Raw genomic sequence first — 27,209 nt, forward strand, 5'->3', positions numbered from 1 at the left:
CCCTGTATATATACACTGCACAGTACCACTCCTCCTGTCCTGGATATATACACTGTACAGCACCACTCCTCCTGTCCTGTATATATACACTGCACAGTACCACTCCTCCTGTCCTGTATATATACACTGTACAGTACCACTCCTCCTGTATATATACACTGCACAGTACCACTCCTCCTGTCCTGTATATATACACTGCACAGTACCACTCCTCCTGTCCTGTATATATACACTGCACAGTACCACTCCTCCTGTATATATACACTGCACAGTACCACTCCTCCTGCCCTATATACTGGGTGTAATTCTCAGTGTCTGCTGTCTTCCTGTAGATTTGGACACTTCCTGAGTCTTCCTTAGTATTTGGACCTTTTGGAGAGAGCCTGCGTGTTCTGCGCCCGTTATAGCGACGCCCCTGATATGAATCTTGGCAAACTGACATGTGAAGTTTTTCCAGATTAACCTCCGAGTCCTCAACCAACACACAACGCAACTTCCTGGTTTGCTACTCATTGTCCAGAGATAAAGAAGAAGGACAGGTAAGAAAAGTAAGGAACCTCTCTGAAAGTGGTTGCTTAGTTGTATCTGGATTTTATATATGTTCGTCACGGTGTAGTTGTGTTTCGACTGTGTATACAGGTCACAGTGTAGCAGTGTCTGAACTGTGTGTGTATATATTGGTTGTGCTCTCTGGACTGTGTGTATATAGAGGTTATGGTGTAGTGGTGTCTGGACTGTGTGTATATAGAGGTTATGGTGTAGTGGTGTCTGGACTGTGTATATACAGGTTATGGTGTAGTGGTGTCTGGACTGTGTGTATATACAGGTTATGGTGTAGTAGTGTCTGGACTGTGTGTATATACAGGTTATGGTGTAGTGGTGTCTGGACTGTGTGTATATACAGGTTATGGTGTAGTAGTGTCTGGACTGTGTGTATATAGAGGTTATGGTGTAGTGGTGTCTGGACTGTGTATATACAGGTTATGGTGTAGTGGTGTCTGGACTGTGTGTATATACAGGCTATGGTGTAGTGGTGTCTGGACTGTGTGTATATACAGGTTATGGTGTAGTGGTGTCTGGACTGTGTGTATATACAGGTCATGGTGTAGTGGTGTCTGGACTGTGTGTATATACAAGTTGCGGTGTAGTGGTGTCTGGACTGTGTGTATATACAGGCTATGGTGTAGTGGTGTCTGGACTGTGTGTATATACAGGTTATGGTGTAGTGGTGTCTGGACTGTGTGTATATAGAGGTCACGGTGTAGTGGTGTCTGGACTGTGTGTATATACAGGTTATGGTGTAGTGGTGTGTGGACTGTGTGTATATACAGGTTATGGTGTAGTGGTGTGTGGACTGTGTGTATATACAGGTTGCGGTGTAGTGGTGCGTGGACTGTGTGTATATACAGGTTATGGTGTAGTGGTGTCTGGACTGTGTGTATATACAGGTCACGGTGTAGTGGTGTCTGGACTGTGTGTATATACAGGTCACGGTGTAGTAGTGTCTGGACTGTGTGTATATACAGGTCACGGTGTAGTTGTGTCTGGACTGTGTGTATATACAGGTCACGATGTATTGGGGTCTGGACTGTGTGTATATACAGGTTTTGGTGTAGTAGTGTCTGGGATGAGATGAGGTGATTGGGATGAGATGAGGCTTGGCTGTGTGTAATCACCCTGTATGGTTCCTTGCTCCATCTCATCATGCTCCACCTGCAATGCATCCTTTTTAATTGTGAGCAGAGAGCGTTTCAGAAGACAGAGAAGTGGGATGGTGATGCTAATTATGGCATCATCGCCGCTCACCATCTTGGTGAAGTCCTCAAAGTTTTGGAGGATGGTACAGATGTCTGACATCCATGTCCACTCCTGAGGTCTTATGTGTGGAGTCTGACCTGAATACCGACATGTTGATACTGGTAGTCAACAACTGCCCTCTTCTGCTCACAAATCCTTCCCAACATCTGCAATGTAGAGTTCCAATGCGTGGGAACATCGCAGATCAGTCGGTGAGCTGGAAGCTGCAAACGCTGATGAAGCACGGCAAGGGCGGCGGAAACTGTAGCTGACTCTCTAAAATGGGCACACAGGCGGCGTACTTTGACAGACAGATCCGGGTAGGTTTTGAGAAACCAGTGAACCACAAGGTTAAGCACATGGGCCAGGCATGGTACGTGTGCGAGCTTGCCTCGCCTCAGAGCCGCCACCAGGTTCCAGCCATTGTCACACACGACCATGTCTAGCTGTAGGGTCAGCGGTGTCAGCCACACATCTGCCTGCTTTTTCAGAGCTTTCCACAACTCTTCAGCGTTGTGCGGTTTGTCACCTAAGCATATTAGCTTTAGCACAACCTGATGCCACTTGACCGAGGCAGTGCTGCAGTGCTTCCTGCTTGCGACTGATGTGGTCATTTCGGAGATGGAGGCCGAAGAGGAGGAGGAGATGCAGGAGCTGTAGAATATGGGGGCAACACTGATTGACCCAGGGCCCGCAATCCTCGGCGTCGGGAGGACGTGTTCCATCCCAAGGTCTGACTGGGTCCCAGCTTCCACTGTATTAACCCAGTGTGCCATCAGCGAGATGTACCGTCCCTGCCCACAAGAACTTGTTCACGTGTCTGTGGTTAGGTGGACTTTCCCAGTAACTGCGTTGTTGAGGGCACGGCTAATGTTGTGGGACATGTGCTCGTGTAATGCGGGGACGACACACCGAGAAAAATAGTGGCGGCTGGGGACCAAGTACGGAGGGACTGCCGCTGCCATCAGGTTGCGGAAAGCTTCCGTCTAAACGAGCCTAAAAGGCAACATTTCGAGCGCAAGCATTCGCAAAATGTGTGAATTTAGTAGTGTGGCCTGTGAGGCGTTGGCTGCGTATTTGCGCTTGCGTTCCAAGGACTGGGGTAGGGACAACTGAACGCTGCGCTGGGACAAGGACGTGGACATGCTTGCTGATGGTGCTAGCTGAGAGTGTGCAATGACAGGTGCAGGGCAGGAGGCATCTTGGCGTGCGCCATGGACAGGGGATTGGCGTGCACGCACAACAGCGGAAGAAGCAGTGGTGTCACCCGCAGACACTGTTTTTGGACCCTGGGGTTCGGCACACTTAATTGGGTGCTGTAGCATCAGCGTCTCTGCCCCGTACTAGGCAGAGACGCCGTCCCTCTTACCTCCCCGCTCCTGGCGCGGCGTCCTGCAGCTCTTCTCTCCCCGCTGTTCCGGCACGCGCTCCTTCCCCGGCAGTGTGCTTAGGGCGCGCGCGCTCCCCCTCTCTTAAAGGGACCGCGCGCGCCGTCCTAAGGAGTCCCCGGCCAATTGCCGGAGGACCTCCCATATATAAGGCACCTCCTCCAAAATGGAGGTGCCCGAGCAATGTTGTTGCAAAGCCTTCACTCTGCTTCAGCCCTCAGGTCCCGTTACCAGTTACCTGCCAGTCACCTGCCAGATTCCTGCTTGTTACCCGCCAGTCACCTGCCGGATTCCTGCCTGTTACCTGCCAGTCACCTGCCAGATTCCTGCTTGATACCTGCCTGATATCCGCTACCCGCTTGCAAGGCTGCGGTCCGACGGTCTGCCCTCTGACTCCTGTCAGTCTGTCTATGGACCAGCCTGCCCGCTCCCCTGTGAGCGCTCACTTGTTACCTGCCTGCTAGCCTACCTGGAGGCTCTGCCGTCACTTGCCGTGGCCACCTGCCTGTCCAGAGACTCTTGCCCGCTCACCTGGGAGCGTCCATCCGCTACCTGTCTGCTAGTCTACCTGGAGACTCTGCCGTCACTTGCCGCGACCACCTGCCTGTCCAGAGACTCTCGCCCGCTCACCTGGGAGCGCTCACCAGCCACCAGCCCGCTGCCCTTCTACCCAGAGACTGTCCCTGTCACTTGCCGTGACTACCTGCCCCTCTACCCAGAGACTGTCCCTGTCACTTGCCGTGACTACCTGCCCGTCTTCCCTGGGAGCCACCCGCTTCCTTACAAGGACTGCCCCCTTGTATAGTTGCACAGAGGTTCCACCTCCCAGACCCGTTACAGGTGCTTTGCTGCCATGTGCCTGATCATGCTGGTGGTTGTCAGGCTGCTAGTTTTGCCACCCCTGCTGATGCTGGCCTGGCAGGTGGTGCAAATGGCCTTTTTGGGATTATCTGCAGAGTCTTTAAAAAACAACCTGACTCGGGAAGACCTAACAGTTGTACTGGCAACTTCCGTCGTGTTGGTGTTACGGGGAACGCTTTCCTGCCTTCTGTCTGCGGCCAGCACGCTGCTTCTTCTTGCCTGTTGTGGTGCTACGCCTCCCTCCCCCTGTGTGCTGCTGTCCTCGCTCTGTATGTTCCCCTGCCAGGTTGGGTCAGTTACTATATCATCCACCACCTCGTCTTCCACTTCCGCACCCTGGCCTCCTCCTGACTTTCTGGCAATTGTGTCTCGTTATCATCAACATCCACCTCTTGCGACAGTTATTGCACTTTCTCACCATCGCCTTTGTGTGACCGTGGCTGCTCCAATATTTGAACATCGCTACACGTGTTCTCCTCTTGACTCACTTGAAGCGGGCCGGGCGAGAGGCCTGAATCTACAAATGGAAAAGTGAACAGCTCTTCGGAGTGTCCAAGTGTGGGATCAGTTGTCTCCGAGCACTCGGCATGGTGGGAGGAAGGAGGATCAGGGTGAGGAATATGCGGTCCAGACTCACGGCTACTGAGACTTAACTGTGTGGAAGACAGGGTGGTGGTGGTGGCTAAGTGACTGGAAGCATTATCTGCTATCCAACCAATAACTTTTTGACACTGCTCTGTGTTCAATAGTGGTGTTGTGCGGTCCCCTACTAATTGGGACTGGAAGGTTGAGTGACAAGATGTGGGTCTTTGCTGTGGCACAATTTCAGCTTGCCCACGGCCACGTCCTCGGCCTTGGCCTCTGCATGCACCATCACCATCACGTCCACTACCCCGTCCCTTGCCACGCACCTTGCCCATTTTTAATGGAGGACAATATTTTCCACGTTCATGAGAAATGGCTGATTTTGGAATGCAGTTATATGTGATATGTCTGACCGAGAACCACTGTTTTAAATAGCAGGCCTGTAATTAACTAATACTATTCTTCACAGACACCTAGTGTGAATAGCTTGACCGACACATTGCAACAGAATGGAAAAGGAGGCCAATATTTTCCACTTTCAGTTCAAATTTCTGGATTTTTATCTCTGAAATATGGAACAGATATGGCTTTATTCTGCAGTGAGAACAAGAAAATGGAGCAGAAAAATGGTGTACTCTGGATTGCTTTTTAAGAAAATAACCAGGATTAATATAAAAATTTTTTTTACCTGGCCCCTGATATCTGGGGCTATGTTTATAAATATCTGTAAGAGCAGCAGCAACAGACAGGACGTCCAATGGACCCTCTTGTGCTGTATCATGCACTGCAGTCTGCCACATACACTGCCTGCCTGCCTAACTCCTGCTGTCACCTCTGAATAGATGCAGCTGGATTAGTCCTCAGAAGGACTGTTAGTTCAGTTGGATATATATATATATATATGTTGTGGAATACCTATACTAACTAGAAACAAGCAAATCTCTCCCTAGCTCAGCAGCAGCTCTCCCTACACTGCCTGATTCTGGAGTGACTGTGACGAGCATGGCGGCGCCAGGTCTTATATAGACCTGATGATGCTGTGTGGCCAGCCAATCACTGTAATGCCACAACCAACATGGCTACGGCATTACAGTGAGTGGCAGGCAATCCCTGCATATTCATTGGTTCTGTAAAGATCACCAAACATGCAGGGAGGAGACCCGAGTTTCCACCGAACAACCCCGGAAATACACCGAGCTTGTTGAGCACAGTGATGCTTGGGCCAGTACCGAGCAGTGGTGAGCATGTTCGCTCATCACTAGTTGTCATCACACTCCATCCGGCATCCTGGCTCTGGAGCTTGTTCTGGAGACGCAGGAAGATGAACTCTGTAATATGTCGCCACCTTGTTCCTTCCAAGCCGAGAAGACTCGGTGCCGTCCTTGCACATCATGGAGGTCACACACAATAGCAGATGGAGCAATTTATGATCCCTTAAAATACTAATAGTTTGATGTATGTAGCGCCAAAATATTCGGCAGCACTTAACAATTAAAGGCGTCTTGCACAGGTTTGGTGTCATCGCGCCCAGGAGGGACAGGACCATGTTTTAGGAGGTCATTTTGGATCATCTCCGATGTTTTGGGCTACATGTTATTACCTGACATCAGAATGAGTGTTTTTTTTTTTTTTTTTTTTTAAAACATTCAGAAATAGCTCGGAGGCCAAAACCAAAAGTTTCCTCTCTGTGCACATGAGGGCGTGTAGTGCCGCCATCAATGTGCCCCAGTCTACAAAGTAGCCGCAGATCAGAAATCTAACCCCTGAATGCAAAATGCTGTATAGGTAGGAGATTGCGGAGGGTGACCGCGTGTGGAGGCGCTGACCGTATCATGAGGAGGCTGCCCGCTTGAGGAAGGGCGACCACGTGTGGAGGGGGCTGACCGCGTGTGAAGGGGGCTGACCGCATGAGGAAAGGGGCGACCACGTGTGGAGGAGTCTGACTGCGCATGGAGGAGTCTGACTGCGTGTGGAGGACTCCTCCATGTATCTGTTGCCGGCTGTCCATGTGAGTCTCTGACAATGGTGTTTAGGTGCAGCGGACGCCGGTACTCGCGTGCTTAATTCTCCATTGCCGTCCCCAGGGCTGGCGTCAGCACCCGGCACACCCGGGCAAGTGCCGCCGTCTGGCACACCGGTGCGCTACGGGGCCTGTGAGCGGGGGAGTCCAGGCCCAGCACCCGCCCCCCCCCGCTTGCTCAGGGTCCCGGCACAATACTTACCTCTCTCCGTGCCTCCGCAGGTCCTGTCTCTTCCAAGGCTCCTGACTGTGACCTCTTAGGTCAGAGGGCGCGATGATTTCTTTCCAGCGTGCCCTCTCCTGAGCAGTCACAGCGCAGAGCGGGAAGATGGCGACGCTGAGGAGTCCGGAGCAGCGGCAGCGAGGAGAGGTATTTGATTTTTTTTATGTATGGAGGCATGGAGCATTATATGGGGCCCATACAGCAGGGACCATTATATGGGGGCCCATACAGCATGGAGCATTATATGGGGGCCCATACAGCATGTAGCATTATATGGGGGCCTGTATACTGTATGGAGCATTATATGACATCCAGTATTCTGCATGGAGCATTATATGGGGCCCATACAGCATGGAGCATTATATGGGGGCCTGTATACTGTATGGAGCATTATATGGGGGCCAGAATTCTGCATGGAGCATTATATGGAGTCCACAAAGATGGACACACACTGGATCTCATCTTCACCCACTTCTGCTCCCTATCTAACCTCTCTAACTCACCTCTCCCTCTATCTGACCACAACCTACTTACATTCTCTGCCCTCTCCTCCCCAGGTCCACAAACCCTCCCCAGGTCCACCAATTGTGGATTTCGGCTGCAACACCTTGAAAATGCTGCGGCCTCTGGTTGGCTAGCTGAGCCTGGTTGTTCTCCACTAGTCTGGGGCCGGTCCCCTTCTGCGGCCTGATCCCTCCACGTCAGCGTGAATTCAGGAGCACGGGTGGCTTCCTGCACTTGCCGTGCCCCTGGGATCCCTTCTGTCTCTCTGTGGCCCTCCTCACTGCTGTTGTCTTCTCCTCTCACTTTCCTCCTCCTGGGCCTCTCTCACTAGGCCCGACTCCTCTCTCTCTTTCCTTGCTCTCCTGAGCGGAGTTCCTCCTGAGCTCCCACTCCCAACAAACTCCTCTCCAACTGAACCTCTGAGCCCCTTCTAGATGTTTCTCTCTGTCTTTTATACTCTTTCTGTCTGTGCTCCACTGATCGTCTTTTTCCACGTACCTCCTCCACCTAGTTCCACCCTCCAGCTAGGGACCAGGCTCTGTGCTCTCCCTTAGGACAATCTCGCCCTTCCCTACTGAAGTGGAGGGTATTGGATGTGGGTGTGTGGGTCCCGGGTAGTACTCTGTCCTTACCTAAGAGTGGGGTACCACACCTCTGGGTGAGATGCAGTACCTCTGTGGCTACTGGACCCGCAGGGGCACCACACTCCCTCCTTACCTGAGAGTGGGGTACCACACCTCTGGCTGATATGCAGTACCTCTGTGGCGACTGGACCCGCAGGGGCGCCACACAAACATGCCTCGATCACACTCATCCTCAAAAAGCCCTTCCTTGACCCATCCTCTCGGACTAGCTATCGCCCCATATCACTTCTCCCCTATGCCTCAAAACTACTGGAACAACATGTCCATTTTGAACTGTCCTCCCACCTCTCCTCCTGCTCCCTCTTCCACCGCCTACAATCTGGTTTCCGACCGCACCATTCTACTGAAACTGCCCTGACTGAAGTCACCAACGACCTACTAACCGCCAAATCCGAGCGACACTATTCTGTCCTCCTCCTCCTGGACCTTTCATCTGCCTTTGACACAGTGGACCATTCCCTCTTACTACAGACTCTCTCATCTCTTGGCATCACAGACTTGGCCCTATCCTGGATCTCCTCATACCTAAAAGACTGGACATTCAGTGTCTCCCACTCGCACACCACCTCCTCATCTCACCCCCTATCTGTCTGTGTCCCCCAAGGTTCAGTCCTAGGACCCCTGCTCTTCTCCATCTACACCCTAGGCTTGGGTCAGCTCATAGAGTCTCATGGCTTTCATTATCACCTCTATACTGATGACACACAGATCTACCTCTCTGGACCCGATATCTGCTCCCTACTAACCAGAATCCCACAATGTCTGTCTGCTATTTCATCCTTCTTCTCTGCTAGATTCCTAAAACTTAATATGGATAAAACCAAATTCATCATCTTTCCACCATCTCATTCATCCCCCCAACTGACCTATCCATCATAGTCAATGACTGTCCACTCTCCCCAGTTCCACAAGCTCGCGGCCTCGGGGTAACCCTTGACTCTGTTCTAAACCACATATCCAAGCCCTTTCCACTTCCTGCCGACTCCAACTCAAAAATATCTCCCGGATCCGCACATTCCTCAAACATGAATCCGCAAAAACACTAGTGCACGCCCTCATCATCTCCCGCCTTGACTACTGCAACCTCCTGCTCTGTAGCCTCCCTTCCAACACTCTCGCACCCCAGCAATCTATCCTAAACTCTGCTGCCCGACTAATGCACCTGTCCCCCCGCTATTACCCGGCCTCTCCTCTCTGTCAATCTCTTCACTGGCTCCCTATTGCCCAGAGACTCCAGTTCAATAACCTAACCATGACATACAAAGCCATTCACAACCTGTCTCCTCCATATATCTCTGATCTAGTCTCCCGGTACATACCCGCACGCAACCTCCGATCCTCACAAGATCTCCTTCTCTACTCCCCTCTTATCTCCTCTTCCCACAATCGCATACAAGATTTTTCCTGTGCATCCCCCATACACTGGAACTCTCTACCCCAACATATCAGACTCTCATCGACCGTGGAAACCTTAAAAAGGAACCTGAAGACCCACCTCTTCCGACAAGCCTACAATCTGCAGTAACCACCGCTGCATGACCAGCTCTACCCTCACCTACTGCATCCTCACCCATCCCTAGAAGACTGTGAGCCCTAGCGGGCTGGGTCCTCTCTCCTCCTGGACCACTCGGTGACTTGTTTTTGTTTAAACTATTGTACTTGTTGTTTGCTATATATACCCCTTTTTCACATGTAAAGCGCCATAGAATAAATGGCGCTATAATAATAAATAATAATAATTATTCTTTATGGAGCATTATATGGGGCCCATTATTCTGTTTGGAGCATTATATTGGGCCCATTATTCTGTAGGGAGCATTATATGGGGCCAATTATTCTGTATGGAGCATTATATGGGGTCCATTATACTGTATGGAGCATTATATAGGGTCCATTATACTGTATGGAGCATTATATGGGGTCCATTATACTATATGGAGCATTATATGGGGCCATTATTCTGTATGGAGCATTATATGTGGTCCATTATACTGTATAGAGGACTATGTGGGGCCCATTATACTGTATGGAGGACTATGTGGGGCCATTATACTGTATGGAGGACTATGTGGGACCCATTATTCTGTATGGAGGACTATGTGGAGCCATTATACTGTATGAAGGACTATGTGGACCCATTATTCTGTATTGAGGACTATGTGGGGCCATTATACTGTATGGAGGACTATGTGGGACCCATTATTCTGTATGGAGGGCTATGTGGGGCCATTATTCTGTATGTAGGTCTATGTGGGATCATTATACTGTACGGAGGACTATGTGGGGCCATTAAACTGTATGGAGGACTATGTGGGGCCCATTATACTGTATGGAGGACTATGTGGGGCCCATTATTCTGTATGGAGGACTATGTGGGGCCCATTATACTGTATGGAGGACTATGTGGGGCCCATTATTCTGTATGGAGGACTATGTGGGGCCCATTATTCTGTATGGAGGACTATGTGGGGCCCATTATACTGTATGTAGGACTATGTGGGGCCATTATACTGTATGGAGGACTATGTGGGGCCATTATACTATGTGTAGGACTATGTGGGGCCATTATACTGTATGTAGGACTATGTGGGGCCATTATACTGTATGGAGGACTATGTTGGACCATTATACTGTATGGAGGACTATGTGGGGCCATTATAATATATGGAGGACTATGTGGGGCCATTATACTGTATGGAGAACTATGTGGGGCCATTATACTGTATGAAGGACTTTGTGGGGCCATTATACTGTATGGAGGACTATGTGGGGCCATTATTCTGTATGGAGGGCTATGTGGGGCCATTATTCTGTATGTAGGACTATGTGGGACCATTATACTGTACGGAGGACTATGTGGGGCCATTAAACTGTATGGAGGACTATGTGGGGCCCATTATACTGTATGGAGGACTATGTGGGGCCCATTATTCTGTATGGAGGACTATGTGGGGCCCATTATACTGTATGGAGGACTATGTGGGGCCCATTATTCTGTATGGAGGACTATGTGGGGCCCATTATTCTGTATGGAGGACTATATGGGGCCCATTATACTGTATGTAGGACTATGTGGGGCCATTATACTGTATGGAGGACTATTTGGGGCCATTATACTATGTGTAGGACTATGTGGGGCCATTATACTGTATGGAGGACTATGTGGGGCCGTTATACTGTATGTAGGACTATGTGGGGCCATTATACTGTATGGAGGACTATGTTGGGCCATTATACTGTATGGAGGACTATGTGGGGCCCATTATACTGTATGGAGTACTATGTGGGGCCATTATACTGTATGGAGGACTATGTGGGGCCCATTATACTGTATGGAGGACTAGGTGGGGCCATTATACTGTATGGAGGACTATGTGGAGTCCATTATACTGTATGGAGGACTATGTGGGGCCCATTATACTGTATGGAGGACTATGTGGGGCCTATTATACTGTGTGCACAGGAATCAGAGCTAAATCAAAGAGGATGCGAAATGGACTTCTGACCTTCAGTCCTGTAAATGACTGAGAACCAACCAAAATGCTGATGGATTGTCCAGACAGGAGGAGACCTGAGTCCCGGCTACCATGTCTATGTGTACTTGACAAGCGATCTGTTGAGGTCACTAGTCTGTACACAAGTTGAGGGGGGAAGAGATTGTGATAGATTGTGATAGAGTACAAGCCCCTCAGCTTGTTTTCATGGACCATATTGTAATCAGGCCAACATTAGCATTTTCTGTCCTGCATCTAGTGGGGGCATGGGGGTCTTTGTTCCTCTCTGCTGGGGGCTTCCCTTAAATACACAACACTGCAGACCTGCTGGAGACTGGAGTTCTAGAAGATGCCTCATTCTAGTTACATGTAGTACATGGTTAAGGGGGTGCGGTGTTTGTATCTTTACCCAACCTGGGGGCTGATCCCAAGAGAAGGAGAACAATCAGCCACATGTTTTTTAGTTAGTTGGTGCTGTGCGGTGTGAAGGGCTAGGACCCGTGCTGAGGCCAGATCCCGGTGCCGTGTATGGACTATTGGAGACCAGTTGGACTATTGGACATTTGAGATCAGCTGCCACATGGGATTGTGATGTCTTACCGCAAGGAACTACAGCTACGTTTGGTGTTATATTCTCCTAGTCACAATAAAGGTTGTGGGATTGTCCATCGGCCTGCTGTCTACCTGTTCCGTCTCACACTCCGTCAGTCCCCACCTGCAGAGCCGCTCCTTTATAGGGGGTGTTTGGATAATTGCCGATTATTTCTACCAGTTGTCTGTGCCATTTGCAGGAATTGATTCACAGTCAGCGTGGCTTCATAACTGGACATTGTGTGACGTGTTCCCTTTATTATTTTGAGCAGGGTAAAATAAATGATTCTCCAGGTCAGTACGATAACGGCGATGCCAAAAATGCTCAGTTTTTTCTTTTTAAATTAGTGAATAAAATTCAGAAATTCATAAAATTTTTAAAAAAACTAGCCCTTTTCCAAGACGCTAATGTTTTTCTGTCAATGAGCTGATGTTTTTAGTGACACCATTTTGGGTAGATACAATGTTTTGATTCCTCCTTGTTGCATTTTTTTTACGGTGTTGTTCTGGCCTGAAAAATCACACTGCTGGTGTTTTTATTCTTTTTTCTCATTACCGCTCTTACCGATTGTGTTAATTATTATTTGATAAATGTGTGACGTACGGTGGCAGAAGTGATAGTCCATTGTCTGGACTGCTTATGCTGCATCGGGGCCAGGACGGCTGCCATCGCCAATGGAACAATAAATTCTGAATTTTCGCCATTGGGTTTGAGGTTTCCAGATCTGACTGCGGGGACCTTTAACCAAACGCCGACGCGCGTTTAAGCCCCACCACCTATTCTCATCACCAATAAAACACGAGGTACAACTTGATGGGTGAAGGTCGGCCACAGCTTTATTAATTATCCTTTTATTTTACGTTAGAAAGGCACTTAACTTATCAATGCGCTCGTCGCCAAATGCCCTGTTGTATCATCACAGGCAAGTCAGCCAACGAGCAGTAACTTCACAACATGTCCTTTCTTCATTTCCAGGCCACAGAGGATCCTGTGTATTCATACACAGGACTCCGACCCCCTCCCATTAAATGCAGTGCTTGTTCGATTCCGTCTTGGAATCCAGACAAGAATATGTCAAGTCCGAGGTGCACTCTATCCAGTCTTAGAAGGTGTGAGTGATCTCCCTCTAGTTGGCGGTGCCGTATAACCACTCCAAATCTCTCCCTTACGAATTTGGACATACGTGCATTAACTGTACGCCTTGTGCGTTCTATTGCCATGCCATCTCGAGCTCCTTGTCAAACTGCTCTCGGCACAATCTCTTAAGAGTTCGGAAAAAAATACATTGAAACGCTCCATATCTGATCTCATCATCGTAAAGAACTCTGCAATCTTGTAAGAGCTTAGGTTGTTTCCCCCCAGCATGTAGGACCAAAATGACTGGACCTCTTGCGTCTCTCGCGATCTCGACCACCTTCAGGAAAACCTGTGGCCATTGTAAACCTCTTATGCCTCTCCAATTAAACTCGATTCCCCAAAAACCCAAATTCCTCCCACCTCGGCGGCATTTTGCCCGTTGTTCTGCCCAATATGATGAATGGTCTAGCACCCAAACTGTTGGCTTTACGACACCTGGAAGAAAATAAACCACGTTAAGTTAGTAAGTCCGGTCTTATGTATCTCGCAAAGGACGCGGAGCGCCATCTACCTATCCTCTGAACTTCCATTTCTGGCAAACCTGCTCTTGCCGCTTCTGTTGCTGCGCCTATGTGGAATGAGTGTGTCCCTTATTATTTGGGGTGGGCCCCTGCTGCAGATATCAATTTATTAAATATTGATTAAAGCTGGTACCTCGTTCGTGGAGAGCCGTCGAGGTGGGATAAGAGAAAACTGCCTCGGTGTCTGATAGCTAGATAGGTACTGACCAGTTTAACCGGACAGACTGTTCCGTCTGTAGGGTGCAATAACACCCAGGTGCCCCTGCCAGATGGGTCTGCTTTAGATTTGCATATACGTACCGTATAACGTTATTGGCTATAACCACGTCTTCATAAATTAATCCTCCGCTTGGGCTGTTCCTTGACCGAGGGACTAATTCGCTGATGCGTAGTGCCCCAAAAAGGCAATCCCAAAAGCGACGAACAAGAGTGTCGACTCAAATTGGGAGGGCATGTTACTGCCGTTAGGGATATGATGCGACTAAGCAGGCTTATCGAAATGGGCGTCTACGTTCCTTGCTTGGCTGAGCCCTTTTCCACCCTTTTAAGGCTTGTCTAATTATGAATGTTTTGGTAACATCTTCCAAATTCAATAATTGGAAATGAAATGCAACTCGTGCTAGCTGCTCCTGTGCCGAAGCCCCGGATATGCCTTTATTAAGGAGCTGGTTAAGAAAATCAATCGTAACTTCTAATCTGGATTGGTCGCACCTGTCCACTTGTCTGCCTGCGACTAATCGTAGCCACTCTTGCCATGCCTTACCATATGCTTGCTATGTAGAATGCGCGACGGACGATCGGACTAATGGCATCAGCTGTTCGCCACTAGGTCCCAGAGGAAGGAGGGCAAAGGGACCCTGACAGATGGGCGTTGGGGAGGAGCTCTCTGAAAACCTGCCAATTAAATTGTGGTAGTGAGTTAGCGATGGCAGGTGCAAATCCATATCTGGCACCGTGGCGGCAGCAGGTGGGGAGGATATGGGGACGGCTGCGGTGGGATGGTGGGTGTAGTAGATGGCGGGGAGGGAGAGGGTGCATGAAGCGGGGTTTTGGGGGACCCAAGGGTTGAACACTGGGGACAAGGGGATGAGTGCTGAGCCCAGCAATGAAGGATTGTAGCCAGCGCTTGCCCCCCTGCGCTAACCCAGTGCACAGAGCCTCCGCTACTGAATCTGCAATCTCCATACCAGTATACACAGAACGGCCTTGTACATACTAAAAACAGAAGGAAACATTGCTGATAAAACTGGACAATGCCAGAATCAGCCTAAATATACCTACCAAGAGGCTTGAGAAAGCCAACGATTTCTAGGCGAAACGCGCGTTGGGGCATCTTTTTCCATGGATCCTTATTTTCCCAGTGCTCTCCATCTATTCTTGGTAAGGCATTTGTCATTTATTGACTATGAGCGCATGTTAGTATGGCAGATTGTTGCCTATAATTGTATACTGTTATTACCCTTATTCCTCATTCATTTGCTCTCGGTTTGCCTTGCTCTGCTCTTTCCCATCGCATTGCTTCCATTTCTACGCAATGGACATGGAGTTATGAGCTATTGAGTGCTGTGTGTTCCTGATATTATGCACCTTTGTTTATCCATGCCATGACTATATTATCTATTATGTGATGCTTATTTATTGAAAACAATTATTAAAATTTCTATTGGTTTCTACCATTCTGCTCCTTGTTTCTCCTTTTTAAATCAGTCTCCAGACCAGACAGCGCTGCTAGCCACTTCCAGAACCCGAACAGGAGAAGAGGAAGGTTTATACTTATGGGACAGGCTGTGCTAGCCGTCCCTGTTAATCTATTGGTCCCTACAAGGACATCCTATAACCCTCAAGCAAGGGTGGCTAAGGGGGGGGGGAGCACGGATCGTCACACAGCTTCGGCACCGGGGAGGGGCATCACAGTCAGAGGCACTCTCCTTAATCAGTACAGTGCCTGCATTTCGGCTGGTTCATCAATGCTTGGTGATGGTGTGCGCGGTGATGGTGTGCGCGGTGATGGTGTGCGCGGTGATGGTGTGCACAGTGATGGTGTTTAGTGATGGTGTGTTCGGTGATGGTGTGCGCGGTGATGGTGTGTTCGGTGATGGTGTGTTCGGTGATGGTGTGTTCGGTGATGGTGTGCGTGGTGATGGTGTGCGTGGTGATGGTGTGCGTGGTGATGGTGTTCGGTGATGGTGTGTTCGGTGATGGTGTGCGCGGTGATGGTGTGTTTGATGATGGTGTGTTCGGTGATGGTGTGCACGGTGATGGTGTTCGGTGATGGTGTGCACGGTGATGGTGTTCGGTGATGGTGTGTTCGGTGATGGTGTGCATGGTGATGGTGTGTTCGGTGATGGTGTGTTCAGTGATGGTGAGCGCGGTGATGGTGTGCTCGGTGATAGTGTGTTCGGTGATGGTGTGTTGTGCACGGTAATGCTGTGTCACACTGTCAATACGATGCTTCACTACTCAACAACTTCATTTTGTGGCCTTGCTTATTACTCTATATAATCCCTCCTATTACTCCATATAGCCCCATTATTACTCCCTATTACTCCTCCTATTACTCCATATAACCCCATTATTACTCCTCCTATTACTCCCTGTAACCCCATTATTACTTCCTATTACTCCTCCTATTACTCCCTGTAACCCCATTATTACTTCCTATTACTCCTCCTATTACTCCATATAACCCCATTATTACTCCCTATTACTCCATATAACCCCATTATTACTCCCTATTACTCCTCCTATTACTCCATATAACCCCATTATTACTCCATATTACTCCTCCTATTACTCCATATAACCCCATTATTACTCCCTATTACTCCTCCCATTACTCCATATAACCCCATTATTACTTCCTATTACTCCTCCTATTACTCCATATAACCCCATTATTACTCTATATAATCCCTCCTATTACTCCATATAACCCCATTATTACTCCCTATTACTCCTCCCATTACTCCATATAACCCCATTATTACTCCCTATTACTCCTCCTATTACTCCATATAACCCCATTATTACTCCATATTACTCCTCCTAGTACTCCATATAACCCCATTATTACTCCCTATTACTCCTCCCATTACTCCATATAACCCCATTATTACTCCCTATTACTCCTCCTATTACTCCATATAACCCCATTATTACTCCCTATTACTCCTCCTATTACTCCATATAACCCCATTATTACTTCCTATTACTCCTATTACTCCATATAACCCCATTATTACTCCCTATTACTCCTCCCATTACTCCATATAACCCCATTATTACTCCCTATTACTCCTCCTATTACTCCATATAACCCCATTATTGCTTCCTATTACTCCTCCTATTACTCCATATAACCCCATTATTACTCCCTATTACTCCTATTACTTCATATAACCCCATTATTACTCCCTATTACTCCTCCTATTACTCCATATAACCCCATTTTTACTCCCTATTACTCCTCCTATTACTCCATATAACCCCATTATTACTCCCTATTATTCCTGCTATTACTCCATATAACCCCATTATTACTCCCTATTACTCCTCCTATTACTCCATTTAACCCCATTTTTACTCCCTATTACTCCTCCTATTACTCCACATAACCCCATTATTACTCCCTATTATTCCTGCTATTACTCCATATAACCCGATTATTACTTCCTATTACTCCTCCTATTACTCCATATAACCCCATTATTACTTCCTATTACTCCTCCCATTACTCCACATAACCCCATTATTACTCCCTATTACTCCTCCTATTACTCCATATAACGCCATTATTACTCCCTATTACTCCTCCCATTATTCCATATAACCCCATTATTACTCCCTATTACTCCTCCTATTACTCCATATAGCGCCATTATTACTCCCTATTACTTCTCCTATTACTCCATATAACCCCATTATTACTTCATATTACTCCTCCCATTACTCCATATAACCCCATTATTACTCCCTATTACTCCTCCCATTACTCCATATAACGCCATTATTACTCTCTATTACTTCTCCTATTACTCCATATAACCCCATTATTACTCCCTATTACTCCTCCTATTACTCCATATAACCCCATTATTACTTCATATTACTCCTCCTATTACTCCATATAACCCCATTATTACTTCATATTACTCCTCCTATTACTCCATATAACCCCATTATTACTCCCTATTACTCCTCCTATTACTCCATATAACCCCATTATTACTTCATATTACTCCTCCTATTACTCCATATAACCCCATTATTACTTCATATTACTCCTCCTATTACTCCATATAACCCCATTATTACTTCATATTACTCCTCCTATTACTCCATATAACCCCATTATTACTTCATATTACTCCTCCCATTACTCCATATAACCCCATTATTACTCCCTATTACTCCTCCCATTACTCCATATAACGCCATTATTACTCTCTAATACTTCTCCTATTACTCCATATAACCCCATTATTACTCCCTATTACTCCTCCCATTACTCCATATAACCCCATTATTACTCCCTATTACTCCTCCTATTACTCCATATAACCCCATTAATACTTCCTATTACTCCTCCTATTACTCCATATAACCCCATTATTACTCCCTATTACTCCTATTACTCCATATAATCCCATTATTACTCCCTATTACTCCATATAACCCCATTATTACTCCATATTACTTCTCCTATTACTCCATATAACCCCATTATTACTCCCTATTACTCCTCCTATTAGTCCATATAACCCCATTATTATTACTTCTTATTACTCCATTACTCCTCCCATTACTCCATATAACCCCATTATTACTCCCTATTACTCCTCCTATTACTCCATATAACCCCATTATTACTTCATATTACTCCTCCCATTACTCCATATAACCCCATTATTACTCCCTATTACTCCTCCTATTACTCCATATAACCCCATTATTACTTCCTATTACTCCTCCTATTACTCCATATAACCCCATTATTACTCCCTATTACTTCTCCTATTACTCCATATAACCCCATTATTACTCCCTATTAATCCTCCCATTACTCCATATAACCCCATTATTACTCCCTATTACTCCTCCTATTATTCCATATAACCCCATTATTACTCCCTATAACTCCTTCTATTACTCCATATAACCCCATTATTACTTCCTATTACTTCTATTACTCCATATAACCCCATTATTACTCCCTATTACTCCTCCCATTACTCCATATAACCCCATTATTACTCCCTATTACTCCTCCTATTATTCCATATAACCCCATTATTACTCCCTATTACTCCTCCTATTATTCCATATAACCCCAATATTACTCCCTATTACTCCTCCCATTACTCCATATAACCCCAATATTACTCCCTATTACTCCTCCCATTACTCCATATAACCCCATTATTACTTCCTATTACTCCTCCAATTACTCCATATAACCCCAATATTAATCCCTATTACTCCATATAACCCCATTATTACTTCCTATTACTACTCCTATTACTACATATAACCCCATTATTGCTCCCTAATACTCCTATTACTCCATATAACCCCATTATTACTCCATAGTACTCCTCCTATTACTCCATATAACCCCATTATTACTCCCTATTGCTCCTTCTATTACTCCATATAACTCCATTATTACTTCCTATTACTACTCCTATTACTACATATAACCCCATTATCACTCCCTAATACTTCTATTACTCCATATAACCCCATTATTACTCCATAGTACTCCTCCTATTACTCCATATAACCCCATTATTACTCCTCCTATTACTGCATATAACCCCATTATTACTCCCTATTGCTCCATTACTCCATATAACCCCATTATTACTTCCTATTACTTCTATTACTCCATATAACCCCATTATTACTCCCTATTACTCCTCCCATTACTCCATATAACCCCATTATTACTCCCTATTACTCCTCCTATTATTCCATATAACCCCAATATTACTCCCTATTACTCCTCCCATTACTCCATATAACCCCATTATTACTCCCTATTACTCCTCCTATTATTCCATATAACCCCATTATTACTCCCTATTACTCCTCCTATTATTCCATATAACCCCAATATTACTCCCTATTACTCCTCCCATTACTCCATATAACCCCATTATTACTCCCTATTACTCCTCCTATTATTCCATATAACCCCATTATTACTCCCTATTACTCCTCCTATTATTCCATATAACCCCAATATTACTCCCTATTACTCCTCCCATTACTCCATATAACCCCAATATTACTCCCTATTACTCCTCCCATTACTCCATATAACCCCATTATTACTTCCTATTACTCCTCCCATTACTCCATATAACCCCATTATTACTTCCTATTACTCTTCCCATTACTCCATATAACCCCATTATTACTCCCTATTACTCCTCCTATTTTTCCATATAACCCCATTATTACTCCCTATTACTCCTCCTATTACTCCATATAACCCCAATATTACTCCCTATTACTCCTCCCATTACTACATATAACCCCATTATTACTCCCTAATACTTCTCCTATTACTCCATATAACCCCATTATTACTTCCTATTACTCCTCCCATTACTCCATACAACCCCATTATTACTTCCTATTACTCCTCCTATTACTCCATATAACCCCATTATTACTCCCTATTACTCCTCCCATTACTCCATATAACCCCATTATTACTCCCTATTACTCCTCCCATTACTCCATATAACCCCATTATTACTTCCTATTACTCCTCCTATTACTCCATATAACCCCATTATTACTTCCTATTACTCCTCCAATTACTCCATATAACCCCATTATTGCTCCCTAGTACTGCTCCTATTACTCCATATAACCCCATTATTACTCCCTATTACTCCTCCTATTACTCCTCCTATTTCTCCATATAACCCCATTATTACTTCCTATTACTCCTCCTATTACTCCTCCTATTACTCCATATAACCCCATTATTACTCCCTAGTACTGCTCCTATTACTCCATATAACCCCATTATTACTTCCTATTACTCCTCCTATTACTCCTCCTATTACTCCATATAACCCCATTATTACTCCCTAGTAATGCTCCTATTACTCCATATAACCCCATTATTACTTCCTATTAATCCTCCTATTACTCCATATAACCTCATTATTACTTCCTATTACTTCTCCTATTACTCCATATAACCCCATTATTACTCCCTATTACTCCTCCCATTACTCCATATAACCCCATTATTACTCCATATTACTTCTCCTATTTCTCCATATAACCCCACTATTACTCGCTATTACTCCTCCCATTACTCCATATAACCCCATTATTACTTCCTATTACTCCTCCTATTACTCCTCCTATTACTCCATATAACCCCATTATTACTCCCTATTACTCCTCCTATTACTGCATATAACCCCATTATTACTCCCTATCACTCCTCCTATTACTCCATATAACCCCATTATTACTCCCTATTACTCCTCCTATTACTCCATATAACTCCATTATTACTCCCTATTACTCCTCCTATTACTCCATATAACCCCATTATTACTCCCTATTACTCCTCCCATTACTCCATATAACCCCATTATTACTTCCTATTACTCCTTCTATTACTCCATATAACCCCATTATTACTCCCTATTACTCCTCCTATTACTCCATATAACCCCATTATTACTCCCTATTACTCCTCCTATTACTCCATATAACTCCATTATTACTTCCTATTACTACTCCTATTACTCCATATAACCCCATTATTACTCCTTATTACTTCTATTACTCCATATAACCCCATTATTACTTCCTATTACTCCTCCTATTACTCCATATAACCCCATTATTACTCCCTATTACTTCTCCTATTTCTCCATATAACCCCACTATCACTCGCTATTGCTCCTCCTATTACTCCATATAACCCCATTATTACTTCCTATTACTCCTCCTATTACTCCTCCTATTACTCCATATAACCCCATTATTACTCCCTATTACTCCTCCTATTACTGCATATAACCCCATTATTACTCCCTATCACTCCTCCTATTACTCCATATAACCCCATTATTACTCCCTATTACTCCTCCTATTACTCCATATAACCCCATTATTACTCCCTATTACTCCTCCCATTGCTCCATATAACCCCATTATTACTTCCTATTACTCCATATAACCCCATTATTACTCCCTATTACTCCTCCTATTACTGCATATAACACCATTATTACTCCCTATCACTCCTCCTATTACTCCATATAACCCCATTATTACTCCCTATTACTCCTCCTATTACTCCATATAACCCCATTATTACTCCCTATTACTCCTCCTATTACTCCATATAACCCCATGATTACTCCCTATTACTCCTCCCATTACTCCATATAACCCCATTATTACTTCCTATTACTCCTTCTATTACTCCATATAACCCCATTATTACTCCCTATTACTCCTCCTATTACTCCATATAACCCCATTATTACTCCCTATTACTCCTCCTATTACTCCATATAACCCCATTATTACTCCCTATTACTCCTCCTATTACTCCATATAACTCCATTATTACTTCCTATTACTCCTCCTATTACTCCATATAACCCCATTATTACTCCCTATTACTTCTATTACTCCATATAACCCCATTATTACTTCCTATTACTCCTCCTATTACTCCATATAACCCCATTATTACTCCCTATTACTCCTCCTATTACTCCATATAACCCATTATTACTCCCTATTACTCCTCCTATTACTCCATATAACCCCATTATTACTCCCTATTACTCCTCCTATTACTCCATATAACTCCATTATTACTTCCTATTACTACTCCTATTACTCCATATAACCCCATTATTACTCCCTATTACTTCTATTACTCCATATAACCCCATTATTACTTCCTATTACTCCTCCTATTACTCCATATAGCCCCATTATTACTCCCTATTAATTCTCCTATTACTCCATATAACGCCATTATTACTCCCTATTACTCCATATAACCACATTATTACTTCCTACTACTCCTCCTATTGCTCCATATAACCCCATTATTACTCCCTATTACTCCTCCTATTACTCCATATAACCCCATTATTGCTCCATATTACTCCTCCTATTACTTCATATAACCCCATTATTACTTCCTATTACTCCATATAACCCCATTATTACTCCCTATTACTCCTCCTATTACTCCATATAACCCCATTATTGCTCCATATTACTCCTCCTATTACTTCATATAACCCCATTATTACTTCCTATTACTCCATATAACCCCATTATTGCTCCCTATTACTCCTCCTATTACTCCATATAACATAATTATTACTTCCTATTACTCCTCCTATTACTCCATTTAACCCCATTATTACTCCCTAGTACTCCTCCTATTACTCCATATAACTCCATTATTACTCCCTATTACTCCTCCTATTACTCCATATAACCCCAATATTACTCCCTATTACTCGTCCTATTACTCCATATAACCCCATTATTAGTCCCTAGTACTCCTCCTATTACTCCATATAACTCCATTATTACTCCCTATTACTCCTACGATTACTCCATATAACCCCATTATTATTTCCTATTACTCCTCCTATTACTCCATATAACCCCATTATTACTCCCTATTACTCCTCCCATTACTCCATATAACCCCATTATTACTCCGTAGTACTCCTCCTATTAATCCATATAACCCCATTATTACTCCTCCTATTACTGCATATAACCCCATTATTACTCCCTATTGCTCCTTCTATTACTCCATATAACCCCATTATTACTTCCTATTACTTCTATTACTCCATATAACCCCATTATTACTCCCTATTACTCCTCCCATTACTCCATATAACCCCATTATTACTCCCTATTACTCCTCCTATTTTTCCATATAACCCCATTATTACTCCCTATTACTCTTCCTATTATTCCATATAACCCCAATATTACTCCCTATTACTCCTCCCATTACTCCATATAACCCCATTATTACTCCCTATTACTCCTCCTATTATTCCATATAACCCCATTATTACTTCCTATTACTCCTCCTATTACTCCATATAACCCCAATATTACTCCCAATTACTCCTCCCATTACTCCATATAACCCCATTATTACTTCCTATTACTCCTCCCATTACTCCATATAACCCCATAATTACTTCCTATTACTCTTCCCATTACTCCATATAACCCCATTATTACTCCCTATTACTCCTCCTATTTTTCCATATAACCCCATTATTACTCCCTATTACTCCTCCTATTACTCCATATAACCCCAATATTACTCCCTATTACTCCTCCCATTACTACATATAACCCCATTATTACTCCCTAATACTTCTCCTATTACTCCATATAACCCCATTATTACTTCCTATTACTCCTCCCATTACTCCATATAACCCCATTATTACTTCCTATTACTCCTCCTATTACTCCATATAGCCCCATTATTACTCCCTATTACTCCTCCCATTACTCCATATAACCCCATTATTACTCCCTATTACTCCTCCCATTACTCCATATAACCCCATTATTACTTCCTATTACTCCTCCTATTACTCCATATAACCCCATTATTACTTCCTATTACTCCTCCTATTACTCTTCCTATTACTCCATATAACCCCATTATTACTCCCTAGTACTGCTCCTATTACTCCATATAACCCCATTATTACTCCCTATTACTCCTCCTATTACTCCTCCTATTACTCCATATAACCCCATTATTACTTCCTATTACTCCTCCTATTACTCCATATAACCCCATTATTACTCCCTAGTACTGCTCCTATTACTCCATATAACCCCATTATTACTTCCTATTACTCCTCCTATTACTCCTCCTATTACTCCATATAACCCCATTATTACTCCCTAGTAATGCTCCTATTACTCCATATAACCCCTTTATTACTTCCTATTAATCCTCCTATTACTCCATATAACCTCATTATTACTTCCTATTACTATATCTCCTATTACTCCATATAACCCCATTATTACTCCCTATTACTCCTCCCATTACTCCATATAACCCCATTATTACTCCCTATTACTTCTCCTATTTCTCCATATAACCCCACTATTACTCGCTATTACTCCTCCCATTACTCCATATAACCCCATTATTACTCCCTATTACTCCTCCTATTACTGCATATAACCCCATTATTACTCCCTATCACTCCTACTATTACTCCATATAACCCCATTATTACTCCCTATTACTCCTCCTATTACTCCATATAACCCCATTATTACTCCCTATTACTCCTCCTATTACTCCCTATAACCCCATTATTACTCCCTATTACTCCTCCCATTACTCCATATAACCCCATTATTACTTCCTATTACTCCTTCTATTACTCCATATAACCCCATTATTACTCCCTATTACTCCTCCCATTACTCCATATAACCCCATTATTACTCCCTATTACTCCTCCTATTACTCCATATAACCCCATTATTACTCCCTATTACTTCTATTACTCCATATAACCCCATTATTACTTCCTATTACTCCTCCTATTACTCCATATAGCCCCATTATTACTCCCTATTAATTCTCCTATTACTCCATATAACCCCATTATTACGTCCTATTACTCCTCGCATTACTCCATATAACCCCATTATTACTCCCTATTACTCCTCCTATTACTCCATATAACCACATTATTACTTCCTACTACTCCTCCTATTACTCCATATAACCCCATTATTACTCCCTATTACTCCTCCTATTACTCCATATAACCCCATTATTGCTCCATATTACTCCTCCTATTACTTCATATAACCCCATTATTACTTCCTATTACTCCATATAACCCCATTATTACTCCCTATTACTCCTCCTATTACTCCATATAACCCCATTATTGCTCCATATTACTCCTCCTATTACTTCATATAACCCCATTATTACTTCCTATTACTCCATATAACCCCATTATTACTCCCTATTTCTCCTCCCATTACTCCATATAACCCCATTATTACTCCCTATTACTCCTCCGATTACTCCATATAACCCCATTATTGCTTCCTATTACTCCTCCTATTACTCCATATAACCCCATTATTACTCCTATTACTCCTATTACTTCATATAACCCCATTATTTCTCCCTATTACTCCTCCTATTACTCCATATAACCCCATTTTTACTCCCTATTACTCCTCCTATTACTCCATATAGCCCCATTATTACTCCCTATTACTCCTCCCATTACTCCATATAACCCCATTATTACTCCCTATTACTCCTCCCATTACTTCATATAACCCCATTATTACTTCCTATTACTCCTCCTATTACTCCATATAACCCCATTATTACTTCCTATTACTTCTCCTATTTCTCCATATAACCCCACTATTACTCGCTATTACTCCTCCCATTACTCCATATAACCCCATTATTACTTCCTATTACTCCTCCTATTACTCCTCCTATTACTCCATATAACCCCATTATTACTCCCTATTACTCCTCCTATTACTGCATATAACCCCATTATTACTCCCTATCACTCCTCCTATTACTCCATATAACCCCATTATTACTCCCTATTACTCCTCCTATTACTCCATATAACCCCATTATTACTCCCTATTACTCCTCCCATTACTCCATATAACCCCATTATTACTTTCTATTACTCCATATAACCCCATTATTACTCCCTATTACTCCTCCTATTACTGCATATAACACCATTATTACTCCCTATCACTCCTCCTATTACTCCATATAACCCCATTATTACTCCCTATTACTCCTCCTATTACTCCATATAACCCCATTATTACTCCCTATTACTCCTCCTATTACTCCATATAACCCCATGATTACTCCCTATTACTCCTCCCATTACTCCATATAACCCCATTATTACTTCCTATTACTCCTTCTATTACTCCATATAACCCCATTATTACTCCCTATTACTCCTCCTATTACTCCATATAACCCCATTATTACTCCCTATTACTTCTCCTATTACTCCATATAACCCCATTATTACTCCCTATTACTCCTCCTATTACTCCATATAACTCCATTATTACTTCCTATTACTACGCCTATTACTCCATATAACCCCATTATTACTCCCTATTACTTCTATTACTCCATATAACCCCATTATTACTTCCTATTACTCCTCCTATTACTCCATATAGCCCCATTATTACTCCCTATTAATTCTCCTATTACTCCATATAACCCCATTATTACGTCCTATTACTCCCTATTACTCCATATAACCACATTATTACTTCCTACTACTCCTCCTATTGCTCCATATAACCCCATTATTACTCCCTATTACTCCTCCTATT

At 44.2% G+C, this 27,209-nt stretch overlaps 1 protein-coding gene across 5 annotated transcripts in view; it reads left to right on the forward strand.

Annotated features, from left to right (window-relative positions):
• LOC141167189 (phospholipid scramblase 1-like) overlaps positions 1-27,209 on the forward strand; it is a 477,203-nt gene that overhangs the window by 287,099 nt on the left and 162,895 nt on the right. Inside the window, exon 2 of one of the 5 annotated variants that reach the window (XM_073654619.1) lies at positions 509-548. The gene's annotated coding sequence lies outside the window, so the exon portion shown is untranslated. Of the gene's footprint in view, positions 1-317; positions 549-27,209 lie in introns of those variants that run through there. The other 4 variants (XM_073654616.1, XM_073654614.1, XM_073654618.1 and 1 more) reach the window with 4 other exon arrangements.

This window comes from Phyllobates terribilis, unplaced genomic scaffold, assembly GCF_046119375.1.
Source record: "Phyllobates terribilis strain yellow unplaced genomic scaffold, ASM4611937v1 Scaffold_11__3_contigs__length_659146591, whole genome shotgun sequence".
Classification (NCBI taxonomy): Eukaryota; Metazoa; Chordata; class Amphibia; order Anura; family Dendrobatidae; genus Phyllobates; species Phyllobates terribilis.